This window comes from Gossypium arboreum, chromosome 4 (assembly GCF_025698485.1).
Source record: "Gossypium arboreum isolate Shixiya-1 chromosome 4, ASM2569848v2, whole genome shotgun sequence".
Lineage (NCBI taxonomy): Eukaryota > Viridiplantae > Streptophyta > Magnoliopsida > Malvales > Malvaceae > Gossypium > Gossypium arboreum.
Genome location: NC_069073.1, coordinates 11613623 through 11625727, shown reverse-complemented (window position 1 = coordinate 11625727; position 12105 = coordinate 11613623).

Below are 12105 nucleotides of genomic sequence, written 5' to 3'. Positions count from 1 at the left end.
ACTTTGGCATATGCGCCTAGGGCATATGAGTGAGAATGGCATGGCGAATTAAGCAAAAGAGGACTTCTTAATGGGCAAGGAATTTGCAAACCGAATTTCGTGAGCACTGTGTTTTGGGAAGCAAAAGAGAGTTCGATTCACTAGAGGAATCCATAACACGAAGGAAACGTTGGAGTATATCCATTCGATCCGTGGGGCCGTCCAGAGTGCCTTCGAGAGGTGGAGCTAATTATATGCTAACCTTTATTGATGATTTTTCCGAAAAGTTTGGGCGTTCTTCCCAAGCGAAAAGCGATGTGTTTTCCACATTTAAGTCTTGGAAAATTATGATTGAAAAACAGACGGAAAACAGATAAAATACCTCCATACGCATAATGGCTTAGAGTTCGCTCGATGAGTTTAATAGATTGTGCAAGTCGGAGGGATCATGAGACACTTGACGATTCGTCATACTCCACAAAGAAACGGCGTTGCGAACGAATGAACGAACGATCATGGAGAAGGTTCGATGTATGTTGTCAAATGCCAACTTACCAAGTCATTTTGGGCGTAAGCGACCTCATCGCATGTTTCTTGATCAACCGATCTCCATCCGCTGCCATTGAGAAAAAGACTCCACAAGAGGTATGGTCCGTAATCCCGCTAATTATTCGATTTAAAGATTTTTGGGTGTCTGCGTATGCTCATGTTGATAATGGAAAATTGGAACCGAGATCCATTAAATGCGTTTTCTTGGTTATAAAGTGGTGTAAAAGGCTATAAGTTATGGTGTCCTCAAAATAGAAAAGTTGTGATTAGCAGAGATGTTGTTTTTGATGAAACTGCTATGCTACCTAACTTATCTCTTAAAGACTCTTCCAATAAAGAAAACCAAAAGCGGTGGAGCATCGATTAATACGAATCAACTCCTCAAGCCAAGACAAAATTGAGAATAGAGTTGCTTCTTCACCGCAATACTCTATCGCCAAAAACAGGACAAGAAGAGAAATTAAACCTCCAAAGAAGTATACCGAGGTTGATCTAGTTACTTATGCTTTAAATGTGGTGAAGATATAGATGCTAATCAAGAGCCATTTAATTATTCTAAGGCGATTAGTCGTGAAGACTCGTAAAAGTGGATGTTTGCTATGCAAGAGGAGATGGAATCACTCCACAAAAATGTAACATGGGATCTTGTAAAACTTCCTAAAGGTAAAAAGGTCATTCGTTGTAAATGGGTGTTTAAAAGAAAGAAGGGACTCAGGAGTTGAAGAACCCGGATATAAAGCAAGGCTTGTTGCAAAGGGTTACATCAAATTCCGTGAGTGGACTTCATGATGTGTTCTCTCCAGGTTGTTAAGCATAGTTCGATTCGAGCTTTGCTTGGTATTGTGGCCATGCATGATTTGGAGCTTGAGCGGTTAGATGTAAAACCGCATTTTGCATGGAGAACTTGAGGAAGATATTTACATGCAACAACCAGAGGGTTTTATAGTCTCGTAAAAGAGGACTATGTTTGCTTGTTGAAAAGTCCCTTTACGGTTTGAAACAATCACCAAGACAAGGGTACAAGAGGTTTGATTCCTTTATGACTTCTCATGATTTCAAAAGAAGTAGTTTTGACAGTTGTGTCTACTTTAAGAAAAACAGTGATGGTTCTTTTGTGTATCTACTTCTTTATGTTGATGACATGTTGATAACAAAGAAAAGATAAAGAGAGATAAGAAAGGTTAAAGCCCAACTAAGTGAAGAATTTGAGATGAAAGATTTAGGACCAAAAAAGAAGATACTTGGTATGGAGATTCTCGAGATAGAAAAGCAAGTAAATTGTACCTAAGTCGGAAGGGTACATTGAGAAAGTTCTTTGCGTGTTCAATATGCAGAGTGCTAAGCTCATTAGTACTCCTTTAGCACCCATTTCGACTTTCATCGGCCTTATCTCCTCAATCGATAATGAGATTGAGTACATGTCACATGTTCCATACTCTAGTGCAGAGGGATCTCTCATGTATGCTATGGTTTGTTCACGCCCGATTTATCATATGCAATCAAGTCGCAGTTAGCGCGATACATGGCGAATCTCGGTAAAGAACACCGGAAAGCGCTTCAATGGATTTTAAGATACTTACGAGGCACTACTAATGTTTGCTTACAATTTGGAAGAACTAAAGATGAAGTTATAGGGTATGTTGATGCTGATTTTGCTGGAGACCTTGATAGAAGAAGATCTCTCACAAAGTTACGTCTTTACAATCGGAGGTTGTGCAATTAGTTGGAAAGCCACTTTGCAAACTACGATCGCTTTGTCTACCACTCAAGTTGAGTACATGGCGATTCATGAGGCTTGTAAAGAAGCTATTTGGTTGAAGGGACTATTTAGTGAACTCAATGAAGACCTTCAAATCAAGACACGATATTTTGTGACGGTCAGAGTGCCATCTTTCTTACAAAAGATCAAATGTTTCATGAGAGAACAAAACACATTGATATTCGGTATCATTTTGTTCGTGATATTATTGCTCGTGGTGATATTGTTGTGAGCAAAATTAGCACTCATGAAAATCCTGCAGATATGATGACTAAGTCACTTCCTATAACCAAGTTTAAGCATTGCTTAGACTTGGTTGGTGTTCATTGTTGAAGTTAAACCCTTAAGGGTTTTTGGAAGAGGTGAAGAACTTGTTTATTGAAAGTTCGCGATGAAGAACTTGTTCATTGAGAATTTGTGTCAAGGTGGAGATTGTTAGAATTAAGTGACCCAAATTCTTATTTAAATAAAATACGATGGAAAATAAAATAAAAGTAAAATCCATATAGAACTAGACTTCTTTTATTTTATTTTAGAATAAGGTTTTAAACCTTATTAAACTCCATCTATTTTATATTGATTAGGATAAGGTGTTTCAATCCTACTAGAATATGGCTTTGCAAGCCTATAAATAGACATAGTCTATTCCTCTTGTATTTGAGTAAAAAAAAAAAAATTTCGACATAGTGAATTTTCTTCTCCTCTGCCCGTGGTTTTTTTCTCGAAAGGGTTTCCACGTAAAATTTATGTGTTCTTTATTTTTATTTATTTTATTCTATTTTATTTTTCACACCTGTCAATTTAAAATCAAGGTGGATAGACCCATATACTATAAATCAAGTGACACCTCATGGGGCAATAGAACTTATTGAAAATGGAGGGAAAACTTTTATTATCAATGGAAAAAGAGTAAAACATTATTTTGGTGGAACAACAAAAGAAGTAATTGACACCCAAGTAGTGCAATCTAAGGTTCTATAGAGTCAATTTGAAAAAAAGAAGAAATTATGGAGAAAGAATGGGAAATGGGCAAAGAGATAAACGAGGATCTAGAAGGAACAACAAATTACAACAAAAATTGATTCCCATGTCACGACATCAACTTAGCATGTCACGGTTGAACGAAATTCAGCGCAAGAAACTTGCTTTCGTTGTCGCGACACTAACAAGGTATGTTGACGTAATCTGCAACCCAAAAATTACTAGCTTTAAATGTGTTTGTAATTGAGTTTTAGTATATTTAGAACTGATTAGTTTATAATTCTTTGCAAATAGCATTCCTATCATAACTTGAACCCTTATTCTTATTTTCATCCTCTTCCAACAGTTAGTAGGCTACAAATATCTTCTCATTTTCTTTTGAATTGTGAAAACTGCAAGATTTCTTTTTAGTCATTCAAGAAGTTCAATAAATACAGATAGAAATACTACAGTAAATCCAGGTTTGTGTAGTTACAAATTTTCTTTTTATAATATCATGAATACATCTGTTGAATTCTAGGAAAACAACATAGATAAATACCTACAACAGTTCCAACCCTATAAATTTGTCCAAGAAAAAGTGTTTGATTATAGATAAATACCTACAACAGTTGCAACCTTATACATTTGTCCAAGAAAAAAATGTTTGATTCTTTGATGAGGAATTGTAAAAGAGTGTAGGAGATTGCAACTGAAGGTGAATGGACTAATTTCTACTTACCACCTAATGAACCAACAATAATACCAATTGTACAGGAATTTTATCTCGCATTAAAAGAAAGAGAAGTGGCAAAACCATATTATGATATGGAAACATATGTCAAAGTCAGAAGGGTCAATGTTTTGGTAACAGAAATAAGTATTTGTCAATTTTTTTATGCTCCTTATTATTACTGTGATTACATGTTCAAAACAGATCTCAAACTATTCAGAAACATAGACATGAAAAAGGTCGTAAGATTTTTAACAAAAGGAAAAGAAGAATGGATGTATCAGCCCAGAATAATGATACCCGAAACATTCAATCAAACATTAATGACTCCAAGAGAAAAAATCTGGATGAAGTTCATATGTTCAAGAATTTGGCCCACATCAGATATTTCTAATATCAACCCGATACAAGTTATTCTAGTTTATATGATCTTGCAAAAGAAGTAGATGTATTGGTACTTGGATTTATCAGAGTATGATTGAGTGTGTAAGGAATCAATCAAAAAGAATATTCTTCCCACATTTAATAACAGAATTATGCAAAACAACAAGAGTACCCATGGTTCGATTAGACAAAGAGACGAACCCTCTAAAGAAATTATTAGGAGATGACTTATACAAACAATTTTTGTTACTTCATAGAAAACAAAAGGAAGAGAGGAGAAAACGCAAACTCTAAAAGGGGGATGAATAAGGAAGTTTGTTTAATTCTCTTAAAAAATTGTACAAGTATATGCTAAGCTGATACATATAGGATAGTTTATTTGAATTATTTTTAAGCATTGTAATTTTGGTTAATTTTCATAGTTTTAGGAGTAGGATTAATTGTAGACTTTTATTTTTGTTTTTCTTTTCTATTTTGAAATTTTCTATGTAGGAACCTCATATGAAAGAAGCACAACATATTCACACTCACGACGAACAATGAGGGAAGCACCCACTATTAGACCATTGCAATGTCACGATCAATCGGGTAACTTTTTTCCTCTATGTCAAATATGCTCAAGAATATGAACATGAATTCATCAAATGGTAGCTGGATGGGGGCAACCTCTAGGCCAGTTCGAGAATGTTTCTTGTGTGTATTATGGTGATGGTCATACTTTCGATAATTTCCCGTCAAATCTGGTATCGATTTATTACATGGGAAATTAAAATAGGAATGGGCTGCAATTGAACTCCTACAATCCTTCATGGAAGTATCATCCAAATTTCTTATGGAGTAATCAATAGGTTAGTCTTAGCAACTCATCTATGTCTTGTCGACCAAATTATCCTCCGGGGTATTCTCAACAAGTTCAAAGACTTCAACAAGCTAAGTCTTCTAATACTCTTAAAAATTTGTTGAAGGCTTACATGGAAAAGAATGATGCATTTATTCAAAGCCAAGAAACGACATTGAGAAATTTAGAAAATCAAGTGGGGCAGCTGGCTAATAAGCTGATAAATTGATCCCAATGTGCTTTACTTAGTGATATAAAAAATTTGAAAAATGTTAGTTGTCACACTTTTTACTCGACCCGATTGTCGAGACAAAGTACCAGGATGTCATATTCATTGCTAAAGAAACTACGATAACATCTTATCAATAAAACATTCTTATTGCATTAAGAATGTGATTTTTCTAGCTTAATTGAGTTTAAAATGAGCTTTAGTTAACTGAGCTTAAATGAACTTTAGAAAACTTTCAGACAAAACAAAACTCAAATTGGAACAAAATGATGAAAACTCATGCATTCGAGAGCTCGTCACGATGTCAGTTTCTCCTCGTCACGATGTCTGTCTTTCATCATGTCTAGGATATCCCTCGTCACAATGTGACTCAATGTCTTGAACTTGTCACGGATATAACATCCTGTCATTGCACGTCAGTGTTCATTGTGACTAGGTGGGATTTCTCATTACGATGTCAAACCTGCAATTGCACATCTTGCAAATTTTTGCTATTTATCACCTAAAACTACTTCCATATGCCATATAACCTTCCAACATCCAAGATCACATTCAAATATACCAATTACCAGCCTAAAAATGTACTCAAATCACCATAAACAATTTCAAATATATCCAAAATGCAAAGTTTACAATTCAAGCCATGGCATCTATGTTTTCACAACATGCATCCAAAATATATATAACATAATTCTATTATACATTCCATAACTAAAGTCCAAAATTTAGTTCGTACTCTCCTCACGCTTGGCAATGTGATAAGATAAGAAACTATCGACTTAAATTCTAGCCTTTTGGATATAACTTTACCTACGTGTTAAAAAAATAAGTTAAGCCGATAAAGGCTTAGTAAGCACTACAAGTAATCAAAATTCAATAAATAATAATCCAACTTACTTAACCATAACATAACTACACTTATGAACTTAATCTTACATAAGCTTTCGTCCCATTGAAGCTAATTTTTTTTATTGTAGATATTATTACTTACCATGATACGTTAAACACCCTTTCCTCATATTTTTGTAATTGCCCATAGTAGACTATATAGAACATCCAAGATATACAAAAAAAAATATAGAGGTGCATTGATATGCATTAATAGAGCAGAGAGTACTAAGGTGTTATACAGAAAGTACGAATGTGCTAAATGGAGAATATCAACGTGTTAAAATCAGATAGCATGCTAAAGATCCTTAATGGCATGCACTAATATCCTAATAGTTCTAACTTTGCCTACTTAGGCAATAATACACTTGTGAAGAATTATACTTACTTTTCTTCTTTTTACAACTTAATCCTTAAATTAAGCACACATAAATAATATACTTTTACTACACTTTCCCCATACAAAATACAAAGATTAAGACATACACAATTTATGTCTTTTTAAAATTCTTTACATGTATGTTCATAACATACTCCATGATTTTTCCACAATTAATCTAACTAATTATACTACCATATTAAACATCTTAAGAAAATAATGTGAAATACTTGTAGTACTTACAAAAAAATTTGATATAATATATTTCTTTCTCTTTTCAATCATTGGCCTCATCTTTTCCTTTTCCATCAATTTGGTCCCAACTTTCTTCTCTTTTTCTTTAATCCCATACCGAAACATATAACACCTATATGTAAAAATCACAATCAAATAACTTTTCTATGCTATTTATTGAAATAAACATGTATGTAACGGAGATTTCACCATTTTTAGCTTAATCTCTTGAAACTAAAACTTAGTTCTTATTTTCTCTCTCCTTTAGAGCAACCATGGAGTATCTTATCATGAATTTAAGGTGATTATTAGGATTCTCTATTGATTCTTCTAAAGAAACATGAAAGAAACTTGAATGTTTAAACTTGGAAAGGTTAAAAAAGTGGTGGAATGACTTGTTTGGAATAAAAGTGAAAGTTGAAATGGTAGAAAAATAAGGGTGACAGTTTTTGCTTCTCAAGCAAGGATGATAGATATTCTATCTTTTCTCCATATTTCTACATAGTTCTTCAAAAATATCTCACAATTTAAAAAATAATGGTTAAATTGCTATTAAGTTCTCTAACTATACATCTGTACACTTTGATCCCTAATAATTAATTCTCATAATATCTTATCTATTAATTACCATTTTATCCTTCATTTTTCCTACAATACCAAGTATGAATCATATTTTATTTGGTAAAATTTCTTCTTGGTTTTTCCTTGGTTCCCACTGATTCCATAAAATTTCCTAACTTTTAATTTTCCTACTTTCGTCACAATATTTTCTATTCTATTACAATTTAATCATTATCTCAAATAAAATTTTTCTTCTCTAATAAATATTTTGCTAATTTCTATTGGCTCTAATTACTTCCTAGATTATCAATCAAAAATCCTATTTTGTCTATTCTGGAAATTCCCTACTATTTTCTAACCTGATATAGTATTGTACCTGTCTTCGTGGCATAATGCGATATGTTACATTGGCAATGAACCATGCAAAGCCACCACATTGAGAAATGGAAAGACGTTGGAGATAAAAAAAATTAAAATTGATTGTGAATCATCTGCAATCCAAAATAGTGAGAAAATTCAAGAGAATGCTAGAATTCCTAATATACTGAAATATGCTATTATGTCGAATGTTGCAACATTGCCGCAGTAAAGCCATCCTGATGATTGAAAATTCAATAGCCACCATTTCCTCAACAGTTTTAGAAGCAAAAGCAAGATACTCAAGTTAAGAAATTTTTGGATATGTTGAAACAACTTCATATCAACATTCCATTTATGGAAGCCCTTGAGCATATCACTAACTATGTCAAAATTATGAAGGATATTCTTTCTAAGAAGAAAAGGTTGGGGTAATTTGAAATTGTAGCTCTAATTATAGTGCAACTCATTTTTGCAGAACAAGTTGTCACTTGAGATGAATGATCCAAGGAGTTTCACCATTTCATGCAATATTGGAGACTTTTATTGTGGGATGGTCTTATGCGATTTGGGTGCTAGTATAAACTTGATGCCAATGTCGGTTTTTAAGTAATTGGGATTGATGAAGTCAGACCTACTACAGTTACTCTTCAATTGGAAGACAAATATCTTGCTCATCTTGATGAGAAGATTGAATATGTGTTGGTCCAGGTTGATAAGTTCATATTTCTCATTGATTTTATTGTGTTAGACTATGAGGCAAATAAAGAGGTGCTTATTATTTTGGGAAGGTTGTTCCTTGCAACTAGTAGAACTTTGATTAATGTGCAAAAGGGTGAACTCACCATGAGGGTCCACAATGACAAGTTAACTTTTAATGTCTTAAATTCTATGAAATCTCTTGATGAGGTTAGAGAATGCTCTATGTTTCAATATTGGATTCTTTAGTTTCTATAGAGTTGGAACATAATTCTCTTGATGATACTTCAGAATGTCTCTTGCTATTTTATTCTCCACATGAAAATGATGAAGATGAGTATCTAGCTTAGTTAGAAGCTAATTTGCATGAATCTAAAATAAGAGCTCAATTTGATTCATTAGAGCTGTATTGTAACGACCCGAATTTTACCGTTACCGAAAAAGTGTATTTTCGGGTCTCCGTTTCGAATGGATTCGTAAATATTTATTAAAAATATTTACGAAGTCAATTGAGTGGTTAATTAGAGTTTAATTAAGTAAATTTAGTTTAATTAAGAGTAATTAGGAAAATGACTAAATTGAATAAAAGATGAAAGTTGAATTGTAGATTAAAAGAAAATGAAGAGGACCAAAATGGAAATTATGCCATTTGTCCTAAGTGAGGATGCATAAACATAAAAATCTGAGATTTTTATGTGTTAAAATATATATTAAATTATTATTATATTATAGTATATTATATTATATATTATATTATATAAATAAGTAAAGAAACATAAGAAACAGAATGAAAGCAAACGAAACAAAGAAGAAACAGGGGAGAAAGAAAGAAAGAAAAAGAAGAAGGAAAATTTGGGTTTCAAGGCTCAAAGTTTACTTTGGTAAGTCAATTAAGTCATTTCTTCTTAAATTTTGATGTTTTAGAAGCTTTGGAACAAGACTTTGATGAAATTAAGTTGATATTTTGAGAGTTTATAGATTTTCAAGTATAGTTCATGTTGAATAGTGAATTAAGGGTTTAATTGAGTAAATTTCAAGCTAGAATTGATAATAGGATCAAATTGTAAAGTAAGTTATAAGTTTTATGTTGTAGGGACTAAATTGATGAAATTTTGAAATTAGGAAAGTATGCTGGAAATTTAATATTTAAATGAGAGTATGGATGAAATTTTAATAGAAATAAAGTATGAATTAAGATAGAAAAGTAAGTGAATTTAGTTAGAATTAAATTGAAATTAAAGTAAATCAACATTTTGTACTAAGACTATTTTGGACAGCAGCAGTAGTCTAAGTTTGAAAAATCACCAAAAATTGTAGAAATTGAATTAGAGGATGAATAAAATATGAAATTAAATATTATTGAGTCTAGTTTCTTATAGAAGAAACGATATAAGCAATTGAATTGTAAATTATGAGATATAATGAATTTTGTGAGACAAGGTCAGAATGAATTCGGGTTCCCCTGTTCTGACTTTGGAAAATCACCAAAAATTGAATAAAAATAATTAGAGGCTTAATGTTATATGTTTAGAATCCCTAATGAGTCTATTTTCATTAGAAATCAACGAGAATGTTATCCGAGTTCTGTACTCTGAGATAATTAATTTTTAGTGAAGAAGGGACGAAACTGTCAAACAGCAGAATAGGGGTGAATTTAAAGAATAAACTGTACTTAATGGCTAAACCAAAAATTCTGAAAATTTTATTGTAAGAAGATTTGTGAGTCTAGTTTCAGGAAAAATTAGCGGATCTTAATTTAGAATTCTATAACTCAAGATATGAATTAGTAATGTATTAATGATTATGAATTGTATTAATTTCGTAGTCAATGTGGTACCAAAAATCTCGGCTAAGAAAGGACAAGACAAAGTCAACGGGAGTTAGCTCAAAAATTACGGTTTGTATTTCTATAATCTGAACCTAATACTTAATTGTTGAATTTATTTCTTAATATGTATATTAAGTGTTTTGAAGTAAGAATTATTGTGTTTTGCAAATGAAATGGATTGATATAGTATGTGATGAATTTATTGAATTTATATTGATTGAATTACGTATATATATATAGATATATATATTGAATATTGAATATATATTGATTATTTGAATTGAATTGAAATATAAATTGTTTGAAAATTTTAAATATGAGATTTGTGATATTTGGATATTTGTTATTGAAAAGTGAATTGAATTGTATTGAATTATGAATTTATGTGATTAATTAAAATGTGCATTGATTGAAAAAATTGAAAGTGAATTGAATACCCTATTAACAAAGATGCGGGCTGAGTCGGATATAGTTGGCATGCCATAGGATTGGAAGTGTTCAGGATTCTTCGACCTCGAGTCGATGAGACACTGGGTGTCACTATATTTCTTCGGATAGATTCGATGAGGTACTGGGTACCAACTTTACTTCGGCTAGGCCGATGAGACACTGGGTGTCAAATATTGCTTCGAACTATCCGATGAGGCACTGGGTGCCATATTGGTGTGTTTGGTTGGATCCGTGTATCCGCCAAGGTCCGAGTCTTGTTAATATGGGTAAATAAGTGAAAAGATAAGTCGAGTGAATTTGATTGATTGAGCTATTGGAATGAAATGAGAAATTGAATTGAGAATTGAAATTGAGATATGAGATTGAAAACATGAACCAATAGGTTCATGAAATGAGTGAAGTTCAAATGGATGATGATTGATGTTAGAATGAATTAAAATGGTATATTGTTAAGAAGTAAAGTGTGAAAACAAGTGAATTGTGAATATATTGTATAGAATTTATACGGTAAGTAAATGAAAAGAATTGAACAAATATGTTATTGTGTTTGTTATATGACTTGTATAGAATTTATATGGTAAGTAATTGAAATTTTATCTATAAAACAAATAAATGAATACTTATAATTGTTATTGTGATTTTAAGTTTAATTGTTATATTATTAAGTGTTCGGATTATGGAAATACCACTGAGTATACCATACTCATTGTCTGGTTTGTTTCGTGCATGCAGTTTAGTAAAGATAGAACGTTGAATCAAGATCCCGATTCGATCCCGAATTGATTAAGGTAAAGTGTGTTAATTATTGGTAATGGCATGTACCTAGGATGTTTTATGAGAGTCATTTAGGTTGTAGATGTACTCATGAAATGAGTAAATTATGGTTGGCAACGGTATGTAGTATGAATTTTGAAATTTACTAAAAATTCGTAGTGATTCTAAATTAGTCCCGAATTGAATTTACTGTTCATATTGGACCGCGAGGGCCCATTAAAAGGGCGACATCTTAAAAATAGGATGTGTGTAAATATTTATTTTAATTAATGACAGAAATTGGACTGTACTGACTGGTAATGTCTCGTAACCCTGTTCCGATGACGGTATAGGGTTAGGGGGCGTTACAAATTTAGTGGTATCAAAGCTATTCAGGTTTAGCCGATTCTCGGACTAAATCGAACTCGGAATTGAGTCTAGAGGTACATGCCATAATTGAGTCGGGATCGGATGCTGATATATTTGTTTGGTATTGTTTTATAGTGAAAATGTTAGAGGAAAATA